We start from the raw sequence: 9,655 nt of genomic DNA on the forward strand, positions 1-9,655 counted from the left end.
AGAAGTAGAAGAGGAGGAAGGATTCTGGTCTTCAGTGCCATGCCTTGAGAACACCTTTGTTTTGCACTGACAAGATGGAAAATGAATTATATTAATTTTTGAAACCCATTAGGCATGCCTAATATTTAGGCAAGAGAAAATAAACCAAGATAGATCCGTTTGGGCAAAATGGAGGGTTGGAGATGTGTATCCCCGTGAAATCTGGTTAGATTTACGATAATGAATGGTAAGCAGGAAGATAGATAATGAATGATAAGCAGGAAGGATGGCAAGCACGGGACAGGAGGGGCCCACGATAGAGTGGGAGATCAGCCACGGAGCCCGGAGGGACGCCACCCAGCAACACAGAGCTGGCGACTGCCGCTGCACCATCACACATGCATCATCAGCCTATTCGTAATGTGGCTGCCACAGAGAGTCCTTTGGGATTCTAGGAAACCCAAGGAACAAGAGAAAAAACTAGAGCCTGTGCCAAAGAAGCCCTGCTGGGCCAGTGTGAGGCTGGGACTCGTAAATATTCCTGATGACACTGAAGAATCAAGAGGGCAGCCTCCCCTTTCCTACAAAATGGAGAGAGCCATCCCTTCCCTGTCCACCTCACCGGGGTGCTGTCACACACAAGTGAGAAGTTGGGCATGTATGCACCTTATGAAAGCAAAAGCTCTGTGTGAATCTAACTACAAGGACAATGTCTTGGGAGAGATTTTGTCGGGACAGAGAGGAGTTGCCAGGGAAGAAGGTTTGAAAGATACGGTTGTCTAGAGGTGAGACCAAAGGATCCAGAGACTTGGGGACCAGAGGTGACAGTGGATGATGTGAAGCCATAGGATCCCCGCCCCCATGCAGCCCCTTCCCCCCCACCACGCGCTCAATCATGAGCACCTCAAAGGGTTGTTGGGCTTGGGGGAAAAGAGGTGGATTCCTGGGCAAGAACCTAAAGTAGCAAGACTCGGAATTCTTGGGAAATTATTATGACTCAATAAAAGAATTCACACCTTAGGTGTGGGAGTAAGAACAGCCACTTCTCTGCCTTTTCTTTCTTGGAATTTTCCTTTCTCACTTATATTTCAGGCTTTCTATGTGTCAGCGTGCAGCCAGATCCAGCCCCACATGCCTACGCTTCATCTGCCCCCTCTCACCCTATTTAATTGCAGGCAAGTTGCTTTATTTTTTTAGGGCTCCAGTTCCTGCTTCTGCAAAAGGCAGGGTTGAACCAGACGACCGACTTCCAAGCTTAAGACTGTACATCTTTCGAATTGATAATGGGGACCCAAAATGCCACTGTCTTTTTCTACTTCTTGGCAGCCTTGTGTAGCTCTGATGATTGTCAGGACTGGGTTCAAACCTCACCCCATTCTACCATACTAACCACCTATCCACAGGGAATCCTTGCACCTTGGTGTGCTACCAGAAAAGTGAGAATAACAATCCCTGCTTCACAGGCTTGTTGTGAGGGTCGACCTAAACCTCCTTGGAAAGCAGACATGTGGTGTGCACCTGCTACCTGGGAGGCTTCAGCGAGAGGATTGCTTGAGCCCAGGAGTTCAAGGCTGCAATGAGCCATGATTGCACCTGTGAATAACGACTGCACTCCAGTCTTGGCAACAGAGCAAGACTCACTCTCTGAAACAAAACAAACAAAAAATCGTTGGCATACAGAAGGCGCTTGGTAGTGTCATTTCCCTGCTTCCCTGCTCCTACCCCTCCACACCCTGGGAAAAAGCCAATATCTATTCATCCTCAGCACTTTCCTAAATTTAAATTATAACTTCAGATCACCTATGTATAAAAACTGGAGAGTTCATACAAAAGCAAAAAAAAATTATTTTGATTTAATGTCTGGCTTGGTTTTCAAATAAAACCCATATTTTAAAAACTTTCTGGTTGGTGCAGTGGCTCATGCCTTTGGGAGGCCGAGGCAAGCGGATCACTTGAGGTCAGGAGTTCGAGACCAGCCTGGCCAGCACGGTGAAACCCCGTCTCTACTAAAAATTTAAAAAATTTTAAAAAAAAAAGAAAATTAGCCAGGCATGGTGGCAGGTACCTGTAATCCAAGCTACTCGGGAGTCTGAGGCAGGAGAATCGCTTGAACCTGGGAGGCGGAGGTTGCAGTGAGCCAAGACCGCACCACTGCACTCCAGCCTAGGCGAAACTCTGTCTCAAAAAAAAAAATTAAATTGAATTGAATTAAATTAAAAGTTTCCCTTTTTAGCCAGGCGTGGTGGCACACGCCCGTGGTTCCAGCTACTTGGAAGGCTCAGGTGGGAGGATCACTTGAGCCCAGGAGATGGAGGTTGCAGTGACCCGAGATCACACCACTGCACCCCAGCCTAAGTGACAGAGTGAGACCCCATCTCAAAAAACAAAACGAAACAAAACAAAAAAGAGTTTCTCTTTCTTTTGACTTGACTGACGTGTGCAGATCACTCTCAAACTCCTGGTCTCAGTTTGTAAGTTTCTAGGGCTGGAAACTGTGTCTTCCATGAATTTCTATATGGCAATATTAACACACCACCTACGCAGAGGATACTATTCAGGTGATGATTCTGAGAAAGGGAGGATAAAATATTCTAAGAGATATTTTGTGTGGGATCAGGAGCCTACTAACTGCCAAGTCCAGCCTTTTGGAGAAAGAAAAATGAGATTGGTGAGTCTTGTGAGGTTTCTAGGCCAAAATACTAGATCTCTTTCTCCATTTTTTTTTTTTTTTTTTTTTTGGAGTCAAAGTCTTGCTCTGTGCCCAGGTTAGCACAATATTGGCTTGCAGCAACATCCACCTCCCAGGTTCAAGTGATTCTCCTGCCTCAGACTCCCGAGTAGCTGGGACTACAGGTGCGTGCCACAACACCCTGGCTAGTTTTTGTATTTTTAGTAGAGATGGGGTTTTCACTGTGTTGACCAGGCTGCTCTTAAACTCCTGACATCAGATGATCCGCCCACCTCGGCCTCCCAAAGTGCTGGGATTACAGGCGTGAGCCACTGCTCCCAGTCTCTTTCCCCACATCTTAAAGGCAGAGATTCAACCAGATGACCTGAAGTTCTTTCATTCTGTGATTCCAAGGACTGAGAGACAGTTTCTCCCAGGCTACAGTGTGAACACCTTTTCAATGCTGGCTTCAATCTATGCTTCCAGGAAAGCAGGGACGTGAATTCATGAGAAGGTCAGATCACCAGCTGAGGCCCGCTTCTGAGTTCCGTGCACCCATTTCCCCACCACACTCCTAGAGACACCACCTCCAGTCAAGTGATTCAAAAGGAATCTGGTTTTTCTCAAACTCTTCTAATGTATCAGATGAAAATGAGATAGAGTCCCGACTCAGTCCCATCTGTGACATGATGGATAATTCACATAAATGTTCTAAGTAATGGTAGTATTTTTTAAAAGAATATTTTATTCAGGAGGAATGAATGTTAAGGAAATATTATTATAGCTCCGTAGATGAGTTTGTTTCAGGGCACTTTGAAAAGCACAGAGTGCTACAGAGTGAAAATATTCATTGTACATACATTGTGAGCCATATGTTATATTAGGTGCTGGGGTGAACAAGACCAGTCCTGTCCTCAGGGAGCTCACTGGGGTGGAGGACGGTGGGGCAGGAAAGACAAACCGCAAACCATCAGTCACCATACTGGGTGATCAAAGCTACAAATAGAGGTGTGTACAAAGCACCCAAGAGCAGGTACACAGATAAGGGACATCTGACCTGGCTGGGGGGCCAAGAAGCTTCTTGGAGGAAGACACCTAAAGGTCAAATAGGTGTTATCCAGGTAAAGAAAGTTAAGCGAAAGTTATTCTAGGCAAAGGAAATGATTCATGTAAAGGCCCAGAAACAAGATAAAAACATTCAAGGTGCATCCAAGGGATTGCCAGCTGTCAGTATGGCTGGGTTGCAGACTTAGAGATTTACTAGGGGGTACTCAGGAAGGAGAATCGCTTGAACCCAGGAGGCAGAGGTTGCAGTGAGCTCAGATCGCACCACTGCACTCCAGCCTGGGCGACAGAGCAAGACTCCATCTCAAAAAAAAACAAAACAAACAAACAAAAAAAAACTCCTTTCCATTTTTTTAGGTGTATATTCAAAGTGCAAAGTGGAACTGTGGAATCATTTGGTATTGGTAATTCTGTATTTAATTTTTTGAGGAACCATCATACTGTTTTCCATAGCAGCTGGACCATTCTCATTCCCAGCTGCAGTGTATAAGGGTTTCAGTTTCTCCACAACCTCTTCAACACTTATTCTCTGGGTTTTTGATAGTAGCCATCCTAATGGATGTAAGGTGGGCCTCTCATTGTGGTTTTGATTAATGATTAGTGATGCTATGACTCTTTCCATGTGGTTATTGGCCATCTGTATATCTTCTTTGGAGAAATGTCTATTTAAGGCCTCTGCCTATTTTTGAATGAAAATTAAAGAACTACAATTTTATATAACTTGGATGAATCTCACACAGCGTTGAGTGAAAGACACAAAATAGTACATACAGTATCATTCCATTTAAATAATGTTTAAGAACAGGTAAAACAAATATTTGGTGTTAAAAATCAGGATACTGGTTATTCTTTGGGTAGATAGAGACTGACGGTAGACACAAAGGATCACTTCTGGGTGTTAGTAATATTTGCTCATGTGTGTGCTCATTATACAGGGATGTTTGCTTTATAAAAGTTTTTCATGCTGTATACTTAGGGTTTGTGCAGTGTTTTGTATGTGTTTTACTTCAATAAAAGTTTCCTTTAGGCTGGGAGCGGTGGCTCTCACCTGTAATCCCAGCACTTTAGGAGGCTAGCGTGGGAGGGTTGCTTCAGTCCAGGAGTTCGAGACCAGCCTGAGCAACATAGGGAGACTCCATCTCTACTGAAAATACAAAAATTAGCCAGGTGTGGTGGTGCACACCTGTAGCCCCAGCTATGGGGGAGGCTTAGGTGGAGGAATCACTTGAGCCTGGGAGGTTGAGGCTGTAGTGAGCCATGACCACACCACTACACTCCAGCCTGGGTAGCAGAACAAGACTCTGTCTCACATTTAAAGAAGAATTTACTTTCAAAGTGTACTTAAACGTGGGTATTGATAATGTGTGTGTATGTGTGTGTGCATGTGGGGTGCGTGTGTGTGTGCATGTGGGGTGCGTGTGTGTGTGTGTGTGTGTGTGTAGGGATGATAAGAGTTGCTGGCCAAGCAAAGATCTTAAGAGTGTTCCAGGCAAAGGGAACCAGTGGTCCACAGGCCCTAAAGTGAAAATGAGTTTGGCATGTTCAAAATGCAGAAAGAAGGCCTGCGACTGGAGTGAAGTGAATGAGGAGATAAATGTGAGATCATTCATTTATCCATTCATCAAATATGTAACAGTTGTGCCAGAGGCTGAGAAGTCAGAGGACAGCCAATTGTTTGGAAAGTTTGGCACAGAGAAGAAGGAGAAAAAATAGACATTGTGAAAGGGGTGGGCAAGCCCTGAGGACGGTTCATTTTAATTTACACAGCGGAAGGAAAGACAGAAAATAGGGAACAGACTGCAGAAGCAAGGTCCTGGGGAAAACTTAGCAGGGGATAGAATAATGGGTAAAAGTAGGAGAGACTGCTCTGGAAAGAATATGAGAAACCTAAAATAAAAGAGAGTCATGGCCAGGCATGGTGGCTCACACCTGTAGTCCCAGCACTTTGGGAGGCCGAAGTGGGTGGATAGCTTGAGTTCAAGAGCAGCCTGGGCAACATGGTGAAACCCCATTTTACAAAAAAAAGTTTAAACATTAGCTGAGCATGGTGGTGCACATCTGTGGTCCCAGCTACTTGGGAGGTTGAGATAAGAGGATTACCCGAGCCCAGAAGGCCGAGGCTGCAGTGAGCCATGTTTGCATCACTGCGCTCCAGCCTGGGCAACAGAGTGAGAGCCAATCTGAAAAAAAAAAAAAAAGAGAGAGAGAGAGAATCATAAAGGCAAACAATTTGAAATGGACGGAAGTAAAACAAGAGATTCTCCAAGCATTTCAGTGAAGTTCGAGGAATGGTCACATATGAAGGAAGGTTACTGGGCCTGGAGAGTTATTTATAAGAAAGATAATCTTGAAAGTCTTCTTATCGCCTAAAATGTAGATTAATGAAGAAACTTGGAACTGCTGATGCACCGTTCTCTGTTCTATGCTATGCGGAGCTGTCGGGAACCCTTACTATGGGGTTTCCCTTACATTCTAAACCGTAAGGTATCAGGCTTCCTGCGGGCTCACCACAGACCTTTGAACCATAGACACGGTGCTCTGCATCCAGCACAAACACCTGCAGGGCAAGCCACCAGCCAACATGTGACAGGACCTTGCAAATTCACAGAAAAGAATATGCAAAGCATGTTGTCCTCTATATATCCACAATCCGTGATGCCACAGAAATATTAATAATTTAAACATGTTAAGAAAGAGGAATAAAAATACTATAAGGAACTGTTACAGTCGAGATCAACTCATGCTGTACCTTTATCGCTTATTGGATATTACAGTAAAGGGCCTGAGGATAACACCATTTTCAAGTCACACCAGGATTGTGGAGGACATTTTCAGCAATGAGAAAAGTTATAATCCATTGCCCAGTTTTACAGAGGCTGATTGTCTAAGTTTCCTGGCACAAAAAGACACCAGTACATTGATCTTATAAGTCAGTGTAGATTGTCAAAAGTTGATCTTTTTGACATTTGACGAATGGTCACATAGTGGTCATCTTTCACCAATATTGTCGGTAGAAACTGCCATAGACACATTGTGGATGATGTAGGCTGGTCAGATCACAAAAATGACATAAAAATATGGACTTTGCCTGAGAAATATGCTATTGATAAGATCATTTATTCAGGTCCTCAACCCTCTCAACATTTTGAAATGAAGAGAAGTAAAACAAAGAGAGTCTACCATAATTTCAGTGAAGTTTGAGGATTACCATGTGGTACCTAGTTTATATAACTAAGAATTTATTCATTTGTGTGTATCCATATCTGACAAAAATTTTATTCTCTTGAAGGTTTCATAATTGAGTAAAAAGTGATTAGATGATTACTTCGCAACTCTGTAAGGTATTTTCTTCTTTCCTTCTTTCTTTCTTTCTTTTTGAGACAGAGTCTCACTTTGTCGCCGAGTCTGGAGTGCAGTGGTGCAATCTCGGCTCACTGCAACCTCTGCCTCCCGGGTTCAAGCATTTCTCCTGCCTCAGCTTCCTGAGTAGCTGGGATTACAAGCACACACCACCACACCCGGCTAATTTTTGTATTTTTAGCGGAGACATAATTTCACCATGTTGGCCAGGCTATTCTCGAACTCCTGACCTCAAGTGATCCAACCACCTCTGCCTCCCAAAGTGCTAGGATTACAGGTGTGAGCCACCATGCCCAGCTGGAATAGCCATTCTTTATTCCTTTACTTCATATAGTTGCTTTCACTAAAAAATTAATTAATTAATTTAAATCAACTTAATTCATCATGGTACAATGTTACATCTGTACAGATTTTTTTTTTTAAGACAGAGTCTCACTGTTACCCAGGCTGGAGTGCAGTGGCATGATCACGGTTCACTGCAGCCCCCAAACTCTTGGGCCCAAGCAGTTTTCCTGCCTCAGCCTCTCAAGTATCTGGGACTACAGGCACCTGCCACTAGGCCCAGCTAATTTTTAAATTTTTTATAGAGATAGGGGCTTGCTTTGTTGCCTAGGCTGGTCTTGAACTTCTGGACTCAAGTGATCCTCCCACCTCAGCCTCCCAAGTCATTGGGATTGCAGGTGCTAGCCACCATGCCTGGCTACTCTTGCTGGTTTAATGATGGGAAATCTTTCACCAAAAGTTTGCAAATTTTCATATGAGTGTCTGGATAACTTTTTTAAAGACCTAGAAAAGGTTCAAAACACTGGTGAAAAAGAAGTACAAATTAGAGAGAAATTTTGATCAGGCACTTACTCTGAGAAGCACAACACTGTGTCTGTGTCTCAATGATGTGGTTACACAACCAAAACAACCCAACTGTGGTTTTCTTCTCAGTATCTTACACTGTGAAAGCCTTCTTGATTTGGAACCTGTGACTTGCAGCAGAGCTCTAAACAAGAATTGTATATTGCTTGTTTCCATGGCTCCTCTCACCAATGAATCCAGTCCCTCAGAGTAGAACTCCTCAGCATATTAGACCTGTTATCCAGAAGTCATCTCCAGAAGTCATAACCCCATTTCTTTTACTTTCCAAAGGCACAAGATCTCAAAAACTGTCAGATATATTTCAGCGTTGTTATTCTTGCTATATTATTATTATTATGTCTTGGAGTTATGATCCATGCTTCACATGTGCTTACAATATTGAATGGTGGGATGAGAGAAATTTTTCCACTTGATAAAATAAAACCACAAGGAGAGTTTGCTTGTGTCATATGGGTGCTCATAAAGCATTGGAAATATTAAGGAGCAAAGTGGGTTTGCAGGATTTCTGTGGGTATGTCACCATGCTGTACCATCTTATCAACGCAAACAGAAAGTGTGGTGATGCTTCTTATGAAAAAGGAAAACCTGACTTGACTTCCTGCTTTGAGCAGATGAGAGGACAGAGTCATTTGAAATGGTCATTGAGGAAGCAACCACAGATTCAACAACATAACAGAAATCTTATGTTGGTACAACAGAAACAGACTGGGTTCCTTTGAGCTATGCTTGTAATTCTACTGTTTAGTTCTGAATTCAATGAGTTTGTAGGAAAATAGTCACACTACAAACTGCAGAAAAGAAAACCTTCAAAAACTCTTACTTCCCAATAGAAAACGATATATGTTCTTACCTTGATTCACTCATTCTAGGAAGTTGCTTTAACACTAGATATTCACATTCAGGCTAGTTTTTCCAGTTTTCTTTACCTAAATCTGAAGTTCCACTTCTTGAAAGGAATGTAATGTTTAGAGATGACATCTTATCAGAATGAAGAGATGGGCACCTTCCCCACTTCTCTCTGCTAAGCTTCATTGGTATTAATTTTGCCACCGAACTTGTTATTCACACTTTGTGTCTTTTTTCTTAAAGTTGGCTTTATACTGCCAGGCACTAAAAAGAATCCTGCTGGTGCAGAATAATTTAGGCTTAAATTATGTTCAAAGTGTGTTGTGTTGTAGTTTGGGTAACATTTAGTATTGTCTGGTGTCTTAGTTATTATAGCACATCCTAATTCAACAAAGAGCTTTTTAGCAAAAAGCACTTACTGTATTTTTTACCTTAAGATCATCTGCATTTTTTATAAATCTAATTTTATGGACTTTATGATGACTGTTAACATAATGTCATTATGAATATTATAATGGTGATTTTAGGTATTACTTTGTCAAACATATATCTGGTTTAATTTTATATTTTGTTACCTACACTCTAGAGAAAAATGGAGATTTTATTCTTCCTGTGAAAAGGTTTCTTGGTATTTAAAGTAGCAAAAGTATAAAACAATGAACATCCAGTATTGAGAAATGATATGATGGAACATTACAAATTCCTGTGGATATTTATAAACTCTATATCAGTTAAGCCTTGTCAAAGGTGTGCAGATCAACATGCCTTAAATTTATTTCAGAAGGTCTCGACTCAGACCATGAAGATTCACTGACATCTCATAAGAAGCCTTGGAAAACATTCTCCTTTTTTTTTTTTTTTTTTTTTTTT

The sequence above is a fragment of the Mandrillus leucophaeus genome, unplaced genomic scaffold (assembly GCF_000951045.1).
Source record: "Mandrillus leucophaeus isolate KB7577 unplaced genomic scaffold, Mleu.le_1.0 Scaffold504, whole genome shotgun sequence".
Taxonomy (NCBI): Eukaryota; Metazoa; Chordata; class Mammalia; order Primates; family Cercopithecidae; genus Mandrillus; species Mandrillus leucophaeus.